This window comes from Toxorhynchites rutilus, chromosome 1, assembly GCF_029784135.1.
Source record: "Toxorhynchites rutilus septentrionalis strain SRP chromosome 1, ASM2978413v1, whole genome shotgun sequence".
Lineage (NCBI taxonomy): Eukaryota > Metazoa > Arthropoda > Insecta > Diptera > Culicidae > Toxorhynchites > Toxorhynchites rutilus.
In genome coordinates, this window is record NC_073744.1 from 162891756 (window position 1) to 162909625 (window position 17870).

General features: G+C 37.2%; 1 protein-coding gene and 1 long non-coding RNA gene across 3 annotated transcripts in view; both read right to left on the reverse strand.

Moving 5' to 3' along the window:
* The window catches only part of LOC129763218 (E3 ubiquitin-protein ligase Ubr3), a 184028-nt gene extending 173873 nt beyond the window's left edge, over positions 1–10155 (reverse strand). The window contains exons 1-2 of one of the 2 annotated variants that reach the window (XM_055762100.1): positions 9981–10155; positions 9196–9783 (exon numbers count right to left, since the gene is read on the reverse strand). The gene's annotated coding sequence lies outside the window, so the exon portion shown is untranslated. Of the gene's footprint in view, positions 1–9195 lie in introns of both variants that reach the window. The other variant, XM_055762099.1, reaches the window with a different exon arrangement.
* Positions 10156–12663: 2508 nt separating this feature from the next.
* On the reverse strand, positions 12664–17620 carry LOC129762438 (uncharacterized). The gene is made up of 3 exons (XR_008740624.1): positions 15497–17620; positions 12853–13235; positions 12664–12791 (listed from the first exon to the last, which is right to left on the reverse strand). It is a non-coding gene; the product is annotated as an uncharacterized LOC129762438 (long non-coding RNA).
* Positions 17621–17870: the final 250 nt, after the last annotated feature.

Below are 17870 nucleotides of genomic sequence, written 5' to 3' on the forward strand. Positions count from 1 at the left end.
ATGGGCAATACTTTGAATATTAAATTTGTAACCATTTTTGCAGAATAAAGCATTAATTCTTGAAAAACAGTGGCACTGAATTTACAAATGAAAACGATTTTTTAAAAATAACTGCCACACAAATGAAACACAAATTTCTGTTTAACTCGAGAACTAATCAAACAAATGGAACCAAATTTGGCATGTGAGGGTTTTTGGGTACGATAATTGTTTTTGAGGGTCGCCTAAAAATACTACACATATTTTAACCAACCACATTCCGACTAAACATGACAATTGAAAATTTTCGGAAAACTCTAAAGGAAAAAGGGAAAATTCGGAAAATATGTTCTCCAATTACATCATGACAAGAACTCGATTATATATGATTATATACAGGGTTTTCCATTTCGGGCTTCCGAAAGTATACAGCCCTGCGCTGACAACCATTTGACATAGCTGTCAACCAAAGCGTCATATCGTTAGTTGAATGTCTGCCATTTTACAATATGGATCGTTTTAGAATCGCACAACACACGTTGTTTTATATAATTTTGTTAAATTATACTATAAAAATGATGAAAAATCGGCAAATGTTTTTCGAGCATCACAAACACAACATTGTGGCGAATTTTGCCTTTGGACTTGCACCTACATCCATATAAAGTCCAACTGGTACAAAAATTAGAGCGTGGTGACGATGGAATGCGTCGGGCATACGTCGATTGGGTGAACGAACAACAGCAAAATGCTGAATTTTCGCATCAAATTTTCTTCAGCGATGAGGCACATTTCGAGCTCGGTGGCTATGTGAACACCCAAAATTTCCGTATATGGGGCTCAGAAAATCCACACGTGATTGTTGAGAGGCCATTGCATCCGCCAAAAATCACTGTTTGGTGCGTATTATGGTCTGGTGGAGTCATCGGGCCGTATTTCTTTGAAAATGAGGACGGCGAGACGGTAACTGTGAATGGTGAGCGCTATAATTTCTATAATATTTTATATATATTTTTATAATATTTTTTTTAACGCTATAATTGAACATTTGAAAGACAACATTCGTGAAGTTATGACCGAGATACCGCCCCATATGTGCCGAAAAGTCATCGAAAATTACCTGTTCCGGATCAAGGTGTGCGAGGAAGCCCTAGGTGGACATTTGAATGATGTTGTATTTCACACATAATGGCATAAACCAAACTTAAATTTGAAATAAAAGTTTCATCGAAATTCGAATTCTAAGTGTGTTTTATTTCAATTTACTTTCGGAATTTTAAGTTGGAAAACCCTGTATGATTCGATTATGTACAATTTTAGATTCAACTATCATCCGCTCGCGGATAATCGAGGTTATACTGTAAATTTATATGAAATTTATATTGTAAAGGGTCAATCAGAAGATCAATCAACGAACAGTTCTGCGATTGGACCCATGATCGTAAGTAAGAAAACGTGAATGTTTGAAAGTATTGTTGACAAAAAAAATTGTGCGGGACGAAATTTACCGGGTCAGCTAGTAAATCATAAAAAAGGTTTTCTTATAATCCTCTAAGTCGTATGATGTTTGCCTTCATGTTCATACCTTCTCATTCTAACAAATGAAAAAATGGCATACGGTTCAACATTTTCATAAATCAAGATATCTTTTTGATTCAACGAAAAAAAAAACAATGTTTATTAGTACGAAGGTACATAAAAAAGCACAGTAAAAAATTCAATATTTAAAATTTATGTATTTATTTAAATCTGATTCATCTGACATCTGTGGTCTTAATGAATAAATATATAATAATATAGTACAATTATTTATACAATCGACGAACTAGTTAATCTGTTTTTAAAGCGGCTGGATGTCTCGCCGAAATCAAATAGATCCTCCACCAATGTGAAAGTTCGAATCATCGACGACAGCGGTTCGTTGTGTCCGAATAAAGTACGATGAAATCTGTTCTGTAGCAAAGATCGCTGTCGGAGAGGTCGTTGAGCAGCACGAAGGTCCAGTAATGAAAGTAGCCGAGGAGAATCAACTTCCCCATTGAACAGCTTTGATACGAAAATTGTCTGTTGTATTCTGCGTCTTCTCTCAAGAGTGTCCAGGCTTAAAAGTCTGCATCGATCCGGGTAAGCAGGAAGGTTCAATGGATCGCGCCAAGGTAGATGGCGCAAGGCCAACCGGATGAATCTTCGCTGTACACGCTCAATCCTCAAATTCCAGAAAATCACACTTGGAGTCCAAACAACGGCTGCAGTTTCGAGAATTGGTCGTACTAAAGCGCAATATAAGGACTTCAAGCAGTATGGGTCAGTGAAATCCTTCGCAATCTTCGAAATAAATCCGAGCTGTCGGTTTGCCTTAGCAATGATTGAGGTGTAATGAGCGTTGAAGTTCAATTTCTGATCCAGCACTACTCCGAGGTCAGTAACTTTTTCAACTCTTTCAAGCAAAGCACCGTCGATGCAGTAATCAAACTGTAACGGACTTTTGGAACGATGGAACGTCATGACCAGTCAACAAACACATTCAGCAAATGTTGCAAGCGTTGGCAGTCTTCAGCTGAACGGATCATGCAGAATATTTTCAAATCATCAGCATAAATTAATTTGCAGTTCAACCCTAATTTCGCTGCAATGTCATTGAAAAATAATATGAACAACAAAGGGCCTAAGTTGCTTCCTTGAGGGACTCCAGAAGAATTGCAGAAGCACGAGGAAACGCAGCCATGAATTTTAACTCGCAGGGAGCCACTAATTCATGATTTGTTTTTACAGTAGGTTTCGACCGATTACTCGCGGTTTACTCGAGGTTAGAAGGGCAACAATTTTTGTGGGATGGGTCAGGTTAGGGATATGGATATGAGGTATCGTTGGCTCAACCGAGAGTTGCCGCACGCACTGTAGCATTGTGCATAATGACCAGGGATAGCATCTGGTGTTCGACTATCTGTCGAGGGTGGGCGACGGTGAGATGGGGGGACAAGCCAAACAAACTAATAACGAAAAAGAAAAACACAAAAGCATTAAATACTTATACTAGACCATTTCACAAACATATAGATCAACTGCATATAGCAGATGTCGCGAGTTCCCAACACGTCTCTAACAGGAACATAGGGTTGTCTTCCTTGAACCCTAAGGGCATTCAAAAGGTACTCTCTGGCTGCGTAGTTATCCGTACATTGCCAAACTGCGTGATCGATGTCATCGTAACCGTTTCCACACCGACAGACATTGCTTTGAACAAGATTTATTCTGGGGAGATGCACATCTAGCGAGTAGTGGTTGGACATAAGTCTACTCATTACACGAATGAAGTCACGACTTACGTCCTAACCTTTGAACCACGCTCTCGAAAAAACATTTGGAATAATTCTATATAACCACCGCCCAAGACTTCCAGTGTCCCAAATGGTTTGCCAACTCAAGAGGGAACTCTGACGCAGTAATTGGAAAAAATCATCGTATGAAATCTGTCTATCAAACAATTCGCCGTCCTGGGCACCCACCTTTGCGAGAGTGTCCGCTTTCTCATTGCTAGGAATTGAGCAATGAGAGGGGACCCATACAAAGGTTAAGATCTTTCGATCAGTGCACTCATCTGCTGCCTCACTTTTGTGAGGAAATAAGATGGGTGCCTACTAGTTTTCATCGACTGGAGAGCCTCAAGCGAACTGAGACTATCCGAGAAAATGAAGTAATGGTCTGCAGGCTTGTTGGAGATCATCCCCAATGCGAAGGCGATTGCTGCCAGCTCAGCAACATAAACGGAACAAGGTTCCTGCAGTTTACGGAAGGCGCTCGAATTTTCATTGAAAACACCGAAGCCAGTGGATCCATTGAGGCGAGACCCATCAGTGAAGTATCTTTTCATGCAATTGACTTTTTGGTACTTTCGGTTAAAAATACGGGGAATGAAAGTTGGTCGAAGCTGATCTGAAATCCCAAGTATTGCTTGTTTCATCGACAGATCGTATTCAATTGAGGAACTGCTGATGGTGAAGTGAGCACGATCTGGAGTAAACAAGTGTGTTCGTGACTCCGCATTTCACCAGTTTTCTGAGTGAAAGTTCCCAGAATCGATTCTGTAGAGGAGTTACTCCTGCCAGAACCTCGAGACTCATGTTATGCGTTGAGTTCATACAGCCAAGGGCTATACGCAGACAATGATATTGAATTCGTTCCAATTTTAGAAGGTGACCTTTAGCTGCTGAGAGAAAGCAGAAAGAGCCATACTCCAGAATAGATAGAATAGTTGTTTTATAAAGCGTTATGAGATCTCCCGGATGAGCTTCCCACCAAGTGCCGCAAATCGAACGAAGAAAGTTGACCCTCTTTTGACATTTTTGCTTCAAATACGTAATGTGGGTATTTCAAGTGCATTTTGAATCAAACCAGACACCAAGGTACTTGAAGGTCAATGATTGGGTGATGCTTCTGCCCAAAAGCTTGAGTTGCAATTGGGCTGAGAACCGCTTTCGAGTAAACACTACCAGTTCTGTTTTCTGCGGTGAGAATTCGATCCCTAAGTTCCTTGCCCAGGAAGACAAATTATCTAGGGAATTTTGCAATGGTCTTTGCAAGTTTTCGGCGTGGGAACCTCTGACGGAAACCACACCATCATCTGCAAGTTGTCTTAGCGTGCATTGTTCTGCTAAAATCTGATATTATAATGATAAGTTTTGGTAGAAGTACTAGGATTTTTTTAGTAAAAGGTAAATTCAACGGGGTCGATTAGAAGATCAATGAACAGTTCTGCGATTGGATTCATGAACTTGCGCTTAGTAAGAAAACGTGAATGTTTGAAGGTATTGATAACAAAAAAACAAATTTTGAGCGGGACGAAGTTTGCCGGGTCAGCTAGTTACAGATAATACAGATTCTGTATCTCAAATTCAGCGAAAAATCTGTGAAACACAGAATATGCTGTATATGTGACAACTCTGCTTGTTGTATGTAATATGTCGACTGGTCGCTTGGTAGAAGCTCATAGTACAGAATTCACAGTCCCACAAAAAATATTTTTCCAGGTGAAGATCGGCTTAGGGGATAGTTAATGAAAGTTCATTTCGCTTGCCCCAATGATCTATTTCGTCCTATATTATCGCAAATAATTAGATTATTCCGTCGTCCGTTACGATTTGCTTCAAAACTGCGAGTTCTCGTTGCGATTATAAAGCGAGTCGTTGGTAGAGATGCGATCGTTTTGAGCTTGAAATACACTTTTATAAATCTAACATCAGAGAAGAGAAGTGGAACTTGAGAGAAAAAAGTGGCAACGATTTGTGGCAAGAAAATGTAAACAGTGAAAAAATTGACAGATAGTTTACGCTCTAAAACTTGAACATAATGTTAAGATGTCTCTAAAAGGATGGGAGACATCATATATAAGGTGGGAGGTTCGTATATAATGTTATTAATGTTAGCATCATCATGATAAACACGGCGAATGGGATAGAAATTACGAACTGAAATTGAATAAAATATACATATAGACGCTAAAACGCTGTGGATAGATATTATAATGCATTTTTATCGGTTTATATATAATGCATTATCAAAATAAATCCATATGTATTGTAATCATAACTTGCTGTGCTATTCATAACAACATTTATGGTCGTATTCCACCAATGATGACAAATGTGTAATTTACGGATGAAGCTTCGCCATAGAAACTGAACATTGAATAAATAAAATTAAGATGTGGTAAGAGCATCAGTTGAAATATTTTAAAGCATTCTCATCGGAATAAATTGAATGATACAATAATTATACGACTAAATAATGTAGGTACGCTTAAAAAACAACATAAAAATATGATTTCTGAATATTTTTTTTCAGTTTTGAACACACCCCATAAAAAGCTATTTTTATTTTTTTAAATACCCTCTGTTGGTATTGTATCTAGAATTTACAAGGTAATAAAACGTTAACGTCAATTAGTTTCTAGTAATCAGTTTTTTAGTTGCAGGAGAAATTAACACCAAACTATATTTTTTTAGTATTATATATAGATTCCATGCTAAACCGAAATAGTGGTTCTCAGATTTTCGTGTAAATTGGTAGTTTTGTTCCTTTTCGTTAAATATTAGATCTCATTCCATTTTAGGGTGGTTCGAAAAATTTTTTTTTTCCTTTTTTCCAAAAATATTTTATCTTTAGATTCATATCTTTTGAACTACTAAACCGATTCAGATGATCGACATATCAAATTGGCCAGCTAGCCAGATTTTTTAAATACTATACTTGCAAAAAAAATAATTTTGTTTTCTTGATTATTGATCGTAATTGTTCTTTATACTTTTCATTCAAGGGCGCTATGTTTTCTATATTTTTTCTCGAAAGCTGAGGATTTTTTAGATAGCATATCCAAAAATATGTTGTAAATTATGATTTTTCAAAATTAACCGATGGTTCAAAAAGTCATTTTTCTCCTTTTTTCCAAAAATGACGTTTTTTAAAAATTCATAACTTTTATCTACTGAATCGATTCATATAATCGACATAGTTAATTTAAGTCAATAATTTCACACGTGCAATTTTTTTTTTATTTATGAAAAACAGATACAATTATTAATCACGAAAACAAAAATATTTTTTACGCAAATGCAATATTTTTCCAATATTTATTTTTCGTTTTACTATTTCTCGAACAACTCTGAATTCTTGGCTTTAATTTGATATATAGATCATCTGAATCGCTCTAGCAGTTCAAATGTTATGAATTTTTGAAAATAGGAAAAAGGGGAAGAAATTAATATTCCGAACTATCGGTTAACTCTAAAAAATTATAACTCAAAAAAGAAAAAAGGTTTTATCTAATTTTGAGTAAAAAATATAAATGTGTAAAAAAATCCTCAGTTTTCAAGAAAAAATATAGAAAAATATAGCGCCGTTGGTCCCGAAACCATGTAAACTATAAAAACGGATACAATCAAGAATTACGAAAACAAAATTCAAATTTCCTGGAAGTTTGATATTTTTTCCAAAAAGACTAGCTAATTTACTTCAATTTGATGGATCGATCATCTGAATCGGCTTAGTGGTTCAAAAGTTATGAGTTTTTGATAAAAGTCATTTTGGGAAAAAGTGAAGAAATCGAATCACCCAAAAAATAATAATACAGATTAAATGTTTTACCATAACGAAAACAAGCTACCAATTTTCCAAAAATCAGAAAACCAATATATCAGTTTGGCATGGAATGGCTGAAGTAATACTACAATAGTTCACAAATTTCAAAGTTCGCGTTTTTCTTGTTGTTTTTCATGTCTTTTAGTGCGGCCATAATAATAATTATAATTACTGCATTTGGATTGATGCTAGAAAATATCATTAACTTCCTTGAATAGTGGCTGTGATATAATTCACTTTATATATGTATATATATATTAATAAATGTTTTCAAACGAACACATTTGTCAAACAAACTGCAAAACTAAATACTTTTATACTGTGCCTTAATTTTTTGAGTTCAACGTTCAAAGACCCTTCAATAAAAATGGCATTGAAACAACATAGTAAAACTGACATACAATTATGACAGATGATTGCTTTTTGATTGGCGCGTGCTCCAACTGGTGAACCGCCAATTAAAAGGCACTCCAACTAAAAAAACGCCAATAAGCAAATGGTACTGTAAAACTGTGAAAAATATATAAAAAATATACAAACTAAGACTCTTTTTGTCGTTTATGAGTTGGTTTTTTTTTTAAGTTACTGCTTGGCATGTTTGCGGATAACGGAAAGATATGATATGTTGGTTTGAAAGTTAAGAATTAGAAAAAAATATAGAACTCATGTGAATGGAGACAACTTTTGTGTACAGCACATGCCACTAGGGCCTTTTGCTGATTAAGTAAGTAAGATTTCTTACAAAACGTCATAACTTTACAACCATTGAGTCGATTTCAAAAATCGTCATATCAAATGAAATCTTATTCTTTTATGAATCAACTTTAATCTGTCATTCAAACAAACTCAAAAATTAAATACTACAGAAAAATTTTAATTACAGGAAAACTTCGATATAACGTACCCTCGTTATAACGTACCCTCGATATAACGTCACTCGATATAACGTACATTTTACCTCGATATAACGTACACATTTCCAAAGTGTAAAGGAAAATTTTTTTCAATATTTTTTTTTCTGATAGAACAATGAATTACCTGTATTGTGATGCTAAAACAAGTTTTGTACCTTCAATAAATCCCGAAATACAGCTGGTTTTGTGATGCCGGATTCTAAATGAATCAAGCTTTAATCAACAGTACGAAGGAAAAAAAACATGAGAAAGGCTGGCTTCGTCTTCTGATTGAAGTTGTTCATTAACTTTACTAAAACAGCAACACAATAATGTATTTTAGACTACGTTTGTGAGTAATTTATTATGCTTCGATATAACGTACAATGTACAATTTTGAAAGTGAAATGTACGTTATATCGAAGTTTACCTGTATAACGCTTAGAGAATTTGCGACTTAATTTTCCACAATTCGCTCTTTCACACCAAATTTTTATCTTGTCGCAATTTTAAACCTCTCAAATTGAATTGTTAAAATGATAGGTCAAAGAACGAAAAGCAGGAGAAATTAACAAATAATGGAGGGTAAATAATAAAGCAATATTAATCATGGATTTTTAATAACCATCTCAGAAAAATATTGAAAAAAAACATTCCTTTTTTAATTTCTCTTCCAAATTTTGATAAAATTGCACTGAATAGTTAAATAAGAGCAATATTAATATTTGAATAAACTTATGTAATTATAAACATGTTTATATAAACCTTCCCATCTTATCATTCTTCATTAAAGACCTTGCGTCAAGACAGCTAGAAATCCATACACTCTCAAATCAAGTGTGCCTAAAAAAATTATATTCTTCACGTAAACAAGCGATGAAAATGTGGACACTTTTGTCAGTAAATTGTATGGAGTTCCACTGCTGTGCTAACATGATATAAAATCATTATTGTCGAGGCGAGGGTGTTCATTTTTTGTGAAGTCATACGCAATATCGACTGATTTACGAGAACTTCAACAATGTTAGAGCCATTGTTTTCCGAATGGTTCTACTCGCGTATCGACGCTACGTAATCGTGAAATTTTTAAAGTTTTTCAATTTCATTGATGGATAATCCCAATACTTATATCACTTGCTCGTTGAATAGCTATAATTACACTCTGAACTAAAATAGCAACACTTCTCACCTTTTCTACCGATTGTTTCTGCTTCTTCTCCGCTCGCGACACCGCTTCGACCGCACCAACAAAATCACGAAACCACAAGAAAATAAAAACAATCTTTTTCTTTTCTGCTCGGGTTGTCTGCACTGTGACGGGATTTCTTCTCTTCTATTTTGTTGCAAATCACCAACACTGTCCCGCCGGTCTGCCCCACCACATTCACTCACTCACACAACCGCACGCACGCGATTTTTGACCGTCGTCTTCTCGAATGGGATATAGAACCGCGAGAGCGAGAGCTCGGAGAAGACGGAGAAGAAAAAAAAAACGCCGCACACACTTGTTCACCTCACCGCAATCCTAATTCTTCTCGGCAGCTATCGCCACCAGCCTGAGCTCGATAAACGCAGAAGAGGAAAAAATATCTTCACACACATTTTTTTGTTCGCCTCCCAAAGACGGAGTTCGAATGAAAACTAATATACCCACAGCCGGAGAAGAAAATCGTTCTTCGAGTTGTTGCCGCTTGCTTCCGCGAACGCTTTCCTCACTGACAGGTTTTTCTTCCTTGCGGTGAATTCTTCTCTTCCATCATTAAATCCTCCGGGGAACCTTGAATGGATACACCACACCGATATTATGTATATGCACACACATACACACACACACACACTCCGTGTCCTTACGCCGAGGCGGATTCGTCAGAAAATTTCCACGCTGATCTGTTCGATTTTTTTCCGCTGCCTATCTCACAGCAGAGAACAAAAATTGCAAACGCAAAAGCAGCACTTCTTCAATATCCAAACCACCTTGAGGCAGCAAAGATTGAGGATGGGTCGGGATGAGCGCAGCGAACGCACACACAATTTTTCCTTATTCGTATTTCCTCTGTTTTTCTTAGTATTTTTCTCCTGCTCAATCGCGTGAGTAGACACTACGCGACTGGAATTGGCGATGGCGAGCGAAGAAACGTCTCGGTTCAAGCCTCACACTTTTCTGAGCGGACGTCAAGAATGTTCGGCTCGGCGGAGACACCTCTCGCCGTCGGAAGGGTTGCCAGGTGCGCTGCGATGTTACGTGATTCGCGCGTGTGTGTGACACTGACAGGTGATTCGATGTTTTCGGCAGAATTTGTGCAGCGATTGAAGGAAAGGTGAACAATTGCAGGTGTGATTGCACAATATGACAGAAATGAAAATTTATCTTTCGAAGAATTGTGTGGCTTTGTATGAAATTTTTGAATATATTTGTTTTATCTAAGTGGAGAACAGAACGGTGTTTCTTTTTGAAAAGGCACAAGTTCTTTGTAAAAATATGCTTCACTTGCACTTCATTATAGCCCATTGTGGTTGCATGTTTGAGAAATGAGTTCACATTACTTAAGGGTATGCAGTATACATTGTCTACGCAAATATAATGACTATCCGGTTTGCCATCATGGGAAAACGCAACATACAGCTATCCGTGTGAGAACAAACCGCATATTAATGTAAACCACCCATTTTCGAAGCCAAACTATGACTGTCTCTCTTTGTTATAGCCATAATTAGTAGGCTCAGCCTACATATCATTTTTAGGAAGAGTAATCTTTCACTTTGTTTTTCGTCCTCGTCCGTTCTGGCCGAGGGAATTCTTCGTCAAAGAAATTTCCTCCGATTTGCACGCGTATTCTAGAGCTTGCCACTCAGAATGCATTCAAGGCGTGTTATTTGGCATAGAAATCTCAACTAAGTACTAATAAAAACGACGCAAGTAATACAACGTTGAGACGGCGAAGTTCCTCCAGAAACTTTAGTGCCATTTAAGAAGAAGATATTCTAGATGGGTAGAATCTGGATCGCACGGATTGAATCAAAGTGGTTGTCAAAAAGAATCCAATAGCAAGATCCCATAATCAAGAAGGGGAAAAAGTGTTACATGTTCTTATAATATTAGGCTGTCAAAAAAGTCCTGCGGTATTTTTTTTGAATTTTCATTTGTTCATAAAATTAGTTACAATCATCTGTTTTAAGTCAAATATGAGCCGTTTTGTTCGATGACTTGTTCCCAACGAGATGCCTTATTGGCAAAAAACTCGGATAGCCAATTTTCACAGGCCTCTTTTGTGGCTAACTTCTGACTACCTAGCTCGTTCGCCATGGACAAAAACAGGTGGTAGTCACTTGGTGCAAGGTCCGGACTATACGGCGGATGCAAAAGAACCTCCCATCCGAGCTCCCGGAGCTTCTGGCGCGTCACCAAAGAAGTGTGTGGCCTGGCGTTGTCCTGATGGAAGACAATGCGGCCTCTGTTAATCAAAGATGGCCTCTTCTTCATGAGTGCTACCTTCAAGCGGTCCAGTTGTTGGCAGTACAGGTCCGAATTGAGCGTTTGGCCATAGGGAAGCAGCTCATAATAGATAATTCCTTGACAATCCCACCAAACACACAGCAAAACCTGGCCGTTAATGAGGGCTTGGCCACCATTAATGAGGGCTTGGCCACCGTCTGAGCCGCTTCAGCGGGCTTCGACCACGACCGTTTGCGCTTCACGTTGTCGTAAGTGACCCACTTTTCATTGCCAGTCACCATCCGCTTCAGAAACGGATCGATTTTGTTGCGATTCACATGCGTCGATACGGTCAAAAATGTATTTTTGCGTCAACGTGTGTGGCACCCATACATCGAGCTTCTTTGTGAATCCAAGCTTCTTCAAATGGTTAATAACGGTTTGATGACTTATCCCTAGCTCTTGGCCGATGCTACGGCTGCTACGGTCTTTCTCGGCTAATTCAGCGATTTTGTCGCAATTTTCGACGACAGGCCTTCCGGAGCGTGGCGCATCTTCGACGACCTTTACACTAGAACGAAAACGTTAAAACCATCGTTGTGCGGGGGAAATGGAAACTGTATCGGGTCCATAAACTGCACAAATTTTATTGGTAGCTTGAGATGCATTTTTGCCTTTGTCATAGTAGTACTGTAAAATATGTCGGATTTTCTCTTTATTTTGCTCCATATTTGCGACACTATAACTCACGAACGACTTAACCAAACAAAACACTGTCAAGGACTATATTATAGCGCGCAAAAATACCTTTCCAACAAACTATAGTATGACTCGATACAATGAATACAACTAGAACTACGCGCTTACAACGACACCTCGCGGAAATACCGCAGGACTTTTTTGACAGCCTAATATTATTCTCATAATAATCGAATACATAGAGAAAATATTGTTATCAAACGCAACAGAAATCCAAATTAATAAAAATGAACGAACTACATTTTTCATCATTAAATGCTTGTGTTCAGAATCATGAGAGTCTAACTAACATTTTGGCAGGAACGGAAATTTCAATATTAAGGAGATATTCTAAACTAATAACATTCCAATTTCACTTGCCGCGGAATTTTATCATTATTCATGTGTAAATTACAACATTTATTTCATTCCAATTCATACGAAAATAAAAAAAAATCAATGAATAATTCCTAAATGAACGTACTTCTGCTATCGTGCCATTTGAATTTGGTTTTAACTGAACACTTTACTGAGGTGCTATGAAACTTCGAGCTGCTAGCTTAGCTAATTAAATTTCGATTTCCAATACTTTCTGTCGCCATATTTCATGCAATCTGTAATTAGAATAATCTAAATGTATCTATCAGGATTATATCATACAAACAGAAACATTACCTTTGACATTTGGCACAACTTTTTGGTATTTTGTCATTTCTGGACCGATGGATAGAATTTCTCAAGACTTTCAGAAATTTTCGGAATTTTACATTCAGATTCTGTGATGTTGTCACTGTCGTCATGGATTAGACTTTCCCCGGATGAAATCCGCGTGGTTATAACTATACCATGGTATTTGTTCGACAATTTAAAACTCTTCCAGAATATTAATTGATGTTTATAGAATCCAGGCTGATGACAATTTCATATTTTGATGGAGTAATTTTGAGCCGTAAAGTCGTTAGATGTGAACGTGGAAGAGATAGGTCTAACGTCAGAGTGGGTCTGACTAAATAGATGATTCAAATGCTGTTTAAGGCAAATAGCATAAGTGTATAGGGCTATTGTATTTGTTATGAATTTGAAAAAGAGAAAGAAAAGAGAAAGTCACTGAGAAAACTGCTTGAAAAACTCTCGAATTATATATTTTTATTCATCGCTCTTATCACATTTCAAATTTTTCTAACAATTTTTGACCGGGGTTATTTGTCCGCTCATTGAACAAAATATTTTCATCTATCTGAACAGGAATGCTATTTTGAAACAGTTTTAAGAAATTTTGCCTCCTGTGTTCCACCTGAATCAACTAGACTTTTTATAATAGTTTGCACCTCATTAGTCAATAACATTTCTTCCTTTTTATGTCGTAGAATTCTAATAAAATAATCAAAATTAACAGCAATTTCAGCAACATTGTCTGAACAAGGCTATTTTCGAAAGAACACTAACGATCTGTGGTGAAAGGTAACCGTAGTTTGATACTACAAGACGTTTTTCTTGTTAATGAAAATAGGAAGGTGATCGTTCAAAAGTACTGAGAATTCTCTCGATAGAAAGCACAAGAGAAAGGAAAAGTGCGTTACCATGCTCAAGCAATTTTGCATAAAGTTCACCGACGAAGTTGCAAAAACAGTTCAATTATTCTGTATCAATAAACAATTGACAGACAAACTTTTTCCCTGCGAACACTCTGAGCAATGTTAAAATCGAAGTTCTTATCAGTTTTTTCGAAAGAAAAAATATTGATAGTAATGATAAAGAAATAAATATATACATTTTTATACTTAAAATATGGTACAGATTGGTAAAAAGACGGGACAATCAAAAATGGACGAAACAAACGGCACTGTCCGTTAAAAACTGTACGTTTGGTCAGCCTATCCCTATTGCGATGCGGAATAATGGGCCCTATTATAGAAATCGAGGCGATAAGAATTTTGCTCGTTAGACCTATTTTACTATTATAGAAATCGAGCAATTCGATAGCACCGAGCGATTGATAGCTATCGATGAAAGTGTCAGAACTTTTCGAGTTGTTTGGTTCACTTGTTGCATATCTTCAGAGAATTATTTTGTTTTGGTTTGCGTCTGTTACGGACAGCTGAGGCTTATCGCGGATCGAGTTACAGATCCATAAGATAAGCAATATTTGAGATTATATTTAGAAAAGACCTCCAAGCGAGGTATAGAAACGTTTAGAAAGGACCAATGTAAGGCAATTAAAAGATGTAAGAGCTCAAGTGTTTTGTTAGGCTAGAAAACGCTTGTAGTTCGAAATTATTGCCGGTCATAAATTCAGAGAAAATTTATCGGCAGTGGATGCCAACAGTGTTAATCGCGAATAAAAAGTCTTTTTCAAAGTTAATTCGCGAACTCTTCAAATAGCAGTGGATGCCAAAAGTGAAACTCTTCTCGGCAGTGGATGCGAGAAGTGATAATTCGCGAAAGGTAGATTTATCGGCAGTGGATGCCAACAGTGTTAATCGCGAATAAAAAGTCTTTTTCAAAGTTAACTCGCGAACTCTTCTCAGCAGTGGATGCGAGAAGTGATAATTCGCGAAAATTTATCGGCAGTGGATGCCAACAGTGTTAATCGCGAATAAAAAGTCTTTTTCAAAGATAATTTGCGAACTCTTCAATCGGCAGTGGATGCCAAAAGTGTTTCTTTCAACCGAAATAAACATTGTGAATTGATTAAGAAACCGGCAGTGGATGCCAAAAGTGTTCCTTTCAAACGGAGATAAATATAAGTGAATTAACCAGCAAAAACCTTAAGCAGCAGTAGACGCAGCAGCAGGTTTACCGCATTCGTTTTTGATAAGCGGTAGGGAGACGCGATCAGGTAAATTTAATGAACCAGTCGCACAGAACACTAAACTCGGATGGGTTTTGTTCGGGCAAACTAACGAACATAAAAAATTGAAAGGACACGTGCTGATGAACGACGAAATTGATTCATCAGATTATTTCAATAAAATGATGGAAAATTATTTTAGCCTAGAAGATTTCGGGATAAAAGTACCTGTAAAAACCTTGATGTCTAACGATGAAAAAAGATCGATTGATATCATGAATTCCACTTTGAAATATGAAGAAGGAAGTTATGAAATTGGGCTGCTTTGGAAACAGGAGGATGTACAATTTCCGCATAGCTATCAATCAGCCATGAACAGACTACGTGGTCAAGAATCAAAAATGCGTAAAAATCAATGTCTACGTAAATGGTATGTTGAGAAAATAAAGGAATATGAAACCAAGGGATACGCTAGAAAACTCACTCCCGCAGAACAGCAGCAACGTGATCCAAAAATATTTTACTTACCGCACTTTACAGTTGTGAACCTAAATAAACAGCCCATAAAGCCACGGCTTGTTTTTGATGCCGCTGCTAAGGTTAAGGGAGAGTCCCTAAACACGAATTTATTACAAGGCCCGGATGCAACGACGTCGCTATTTGGAGTGTTAATACGATTTAGAGAAGGAAAATTTGCGATAACTGGAGACATCAAAGAAATGTTTCATCAAGTTAAAATAAGAAAGGAAGATCAAAATGCCCAAAGGTTTTTATTTAGGGAAAACTTTGACGAAGATCCCGACGTGTATGTGATGCAAGTGATGACCTTTGGAGCTACCTGCTCGCCCGCATGCGCACAGTTTGTTAAAAACACAAATGCTGAGAAATTCAGAGAAAGTCATCTTCAGGCAGTAGAGGCCATTCAAAACAACCATTACGTGGATGACTACCTAGATAGTTTCGACGATTTAGAAAATGCCTCAAAAATTGTGAACGAAGTTATTACCATTCACAAATATGGGCACTTCAATATCAGAAATTTTATATCCAACAGTAATGAGCTATTGGGACAAATCCCGGAAGAAAATAGAACGGAAGTTAAAGAAGACTTATTAGGAAAATTTGAGGAATCATATGAAAAAGTACTCGGAGTGTATTGGGATACAAAAAAGGATTTTATTCGCTACAAGGTGGATATTCCTGTTACACAGGAGTTTACGAAACGAAAACTGCTTTCACAAAGCATGAGTGTTTACGATCCACTTGGTTTATTATCACATATAACAATTCAATCTCGAATTCTAATGCAGGAGCTCTGGAAAAGTGGAATAACATGGGATGAACAATTAAACCCAGCACTAAAGAAAAAATGGGAGAACTGGCACACAAAACTGGAAGAAGCAAGAGCAATAAGAATACCACGTTCATATGCCAATTCTTCTCACCCAAAAGAACGAGAACTACATGTCTTCGTTGATGCATCTGAGAATGCTTATGCAGCAGCAGTATACTTAAGGAGTGTATATGAGTCACACATTGATGTCAATATCGTGGCTGCCAAGGCAAGAGTCGCACCAACTAAAATGCTTTCCATACCACGACTCGAATTACAAGCCGCTGTATTAGGAAGCAGATTGGCTAAGACAGTAAAAAACGAGCTACGTCTATCAATAGATAGAGTAGTATTTTGGTCAGATTCCAAAACTGTATTAGCATGGATTCGTTCAGAACCACGCAAGTACAAACAGTTTGTTGCCTTACGGATAGGAGAAATATTAGAAACCACATACGTAAACCAGTGGAAATGGGTGAATAGTAGGAATAATCCAGCGGATGAAGCTACGAAATTATCAAATAGTAATTCAATCTGGTTTACAGGCCCACAGTTCTTATATGATAATGAAGAAAACTGGCCAAATGAAGTTCAGAGAAGCGACACTGACGAAGAATTAAGACCACTGCACACTATTCAATCGAAAGAGTTTAGTGGTCTGAAAAGCATTCACATAAATTGGTGTTCGGATTTTGTGAGATTGAAGCGTTCTGTTGCAATTGCATTCAAATATATCGATTGGCTGAAATCAAAATGCAGGAACCAAAGCTTCAATAAAAATATTGACAAGGAGGACCTGGATTATGCTGAGCTCGTTTTAATATATAAGGCTCAATGGGAGTCATATCCCAAAGAAATGGAACTCTTACAAAATAAAATGAAAATTCATAAGGGAAGTGAAATTCGAGCACTTAGCCCGGAAATTTGCACGGATGGAATAATGAGATCAAAGGGACGTATTGAGAACGCTAACTGTTTACCAACTTCAGCCAGAACACCTATCATTCTGTCCTACAAGCATTATGTGAGCACTTTGATATTACGTCATTATCACGAAAAATATCGACATAAAAACCTGGAGACTGCCATAGCGGCAGTGCGACAAAAATTCTGGATAACAAACATCAGAGTTGCTATTAAGACAGTTAGAAGGAAGTGCCAATTTTGTAAAAATATGTCTGCGGAGCCAATTCCTCCAATGATGGCAGCCCTACCACGTTCTAGAACTACACCATATTGTAAGCCATTCACGTATACAGGCACAGATTATTTCGGCCCTTATGGCGTGTCTATTGGAAGACGCACTGAAAAACGTTGGGGATGTTTGTTTACTTGTATGACAACAAGAGCAGTACATCTCGAATTAGCACAAGATATGAGCTCAGACTCTTTTATTATATGTTTCCGAAATTTACAATATCGTAGAGGTAAAGTGCAAGAGTTGTTCAGCGACAATGGAACTAATTTCATTGGAGCAAGAAACGAATTTGAGAAAATTCTTAGAAGGCTATCAGACGACGGAGTCAAATGGCATTTTAATCCTCCCGCTTCACCGCATTTCGGTGGAGT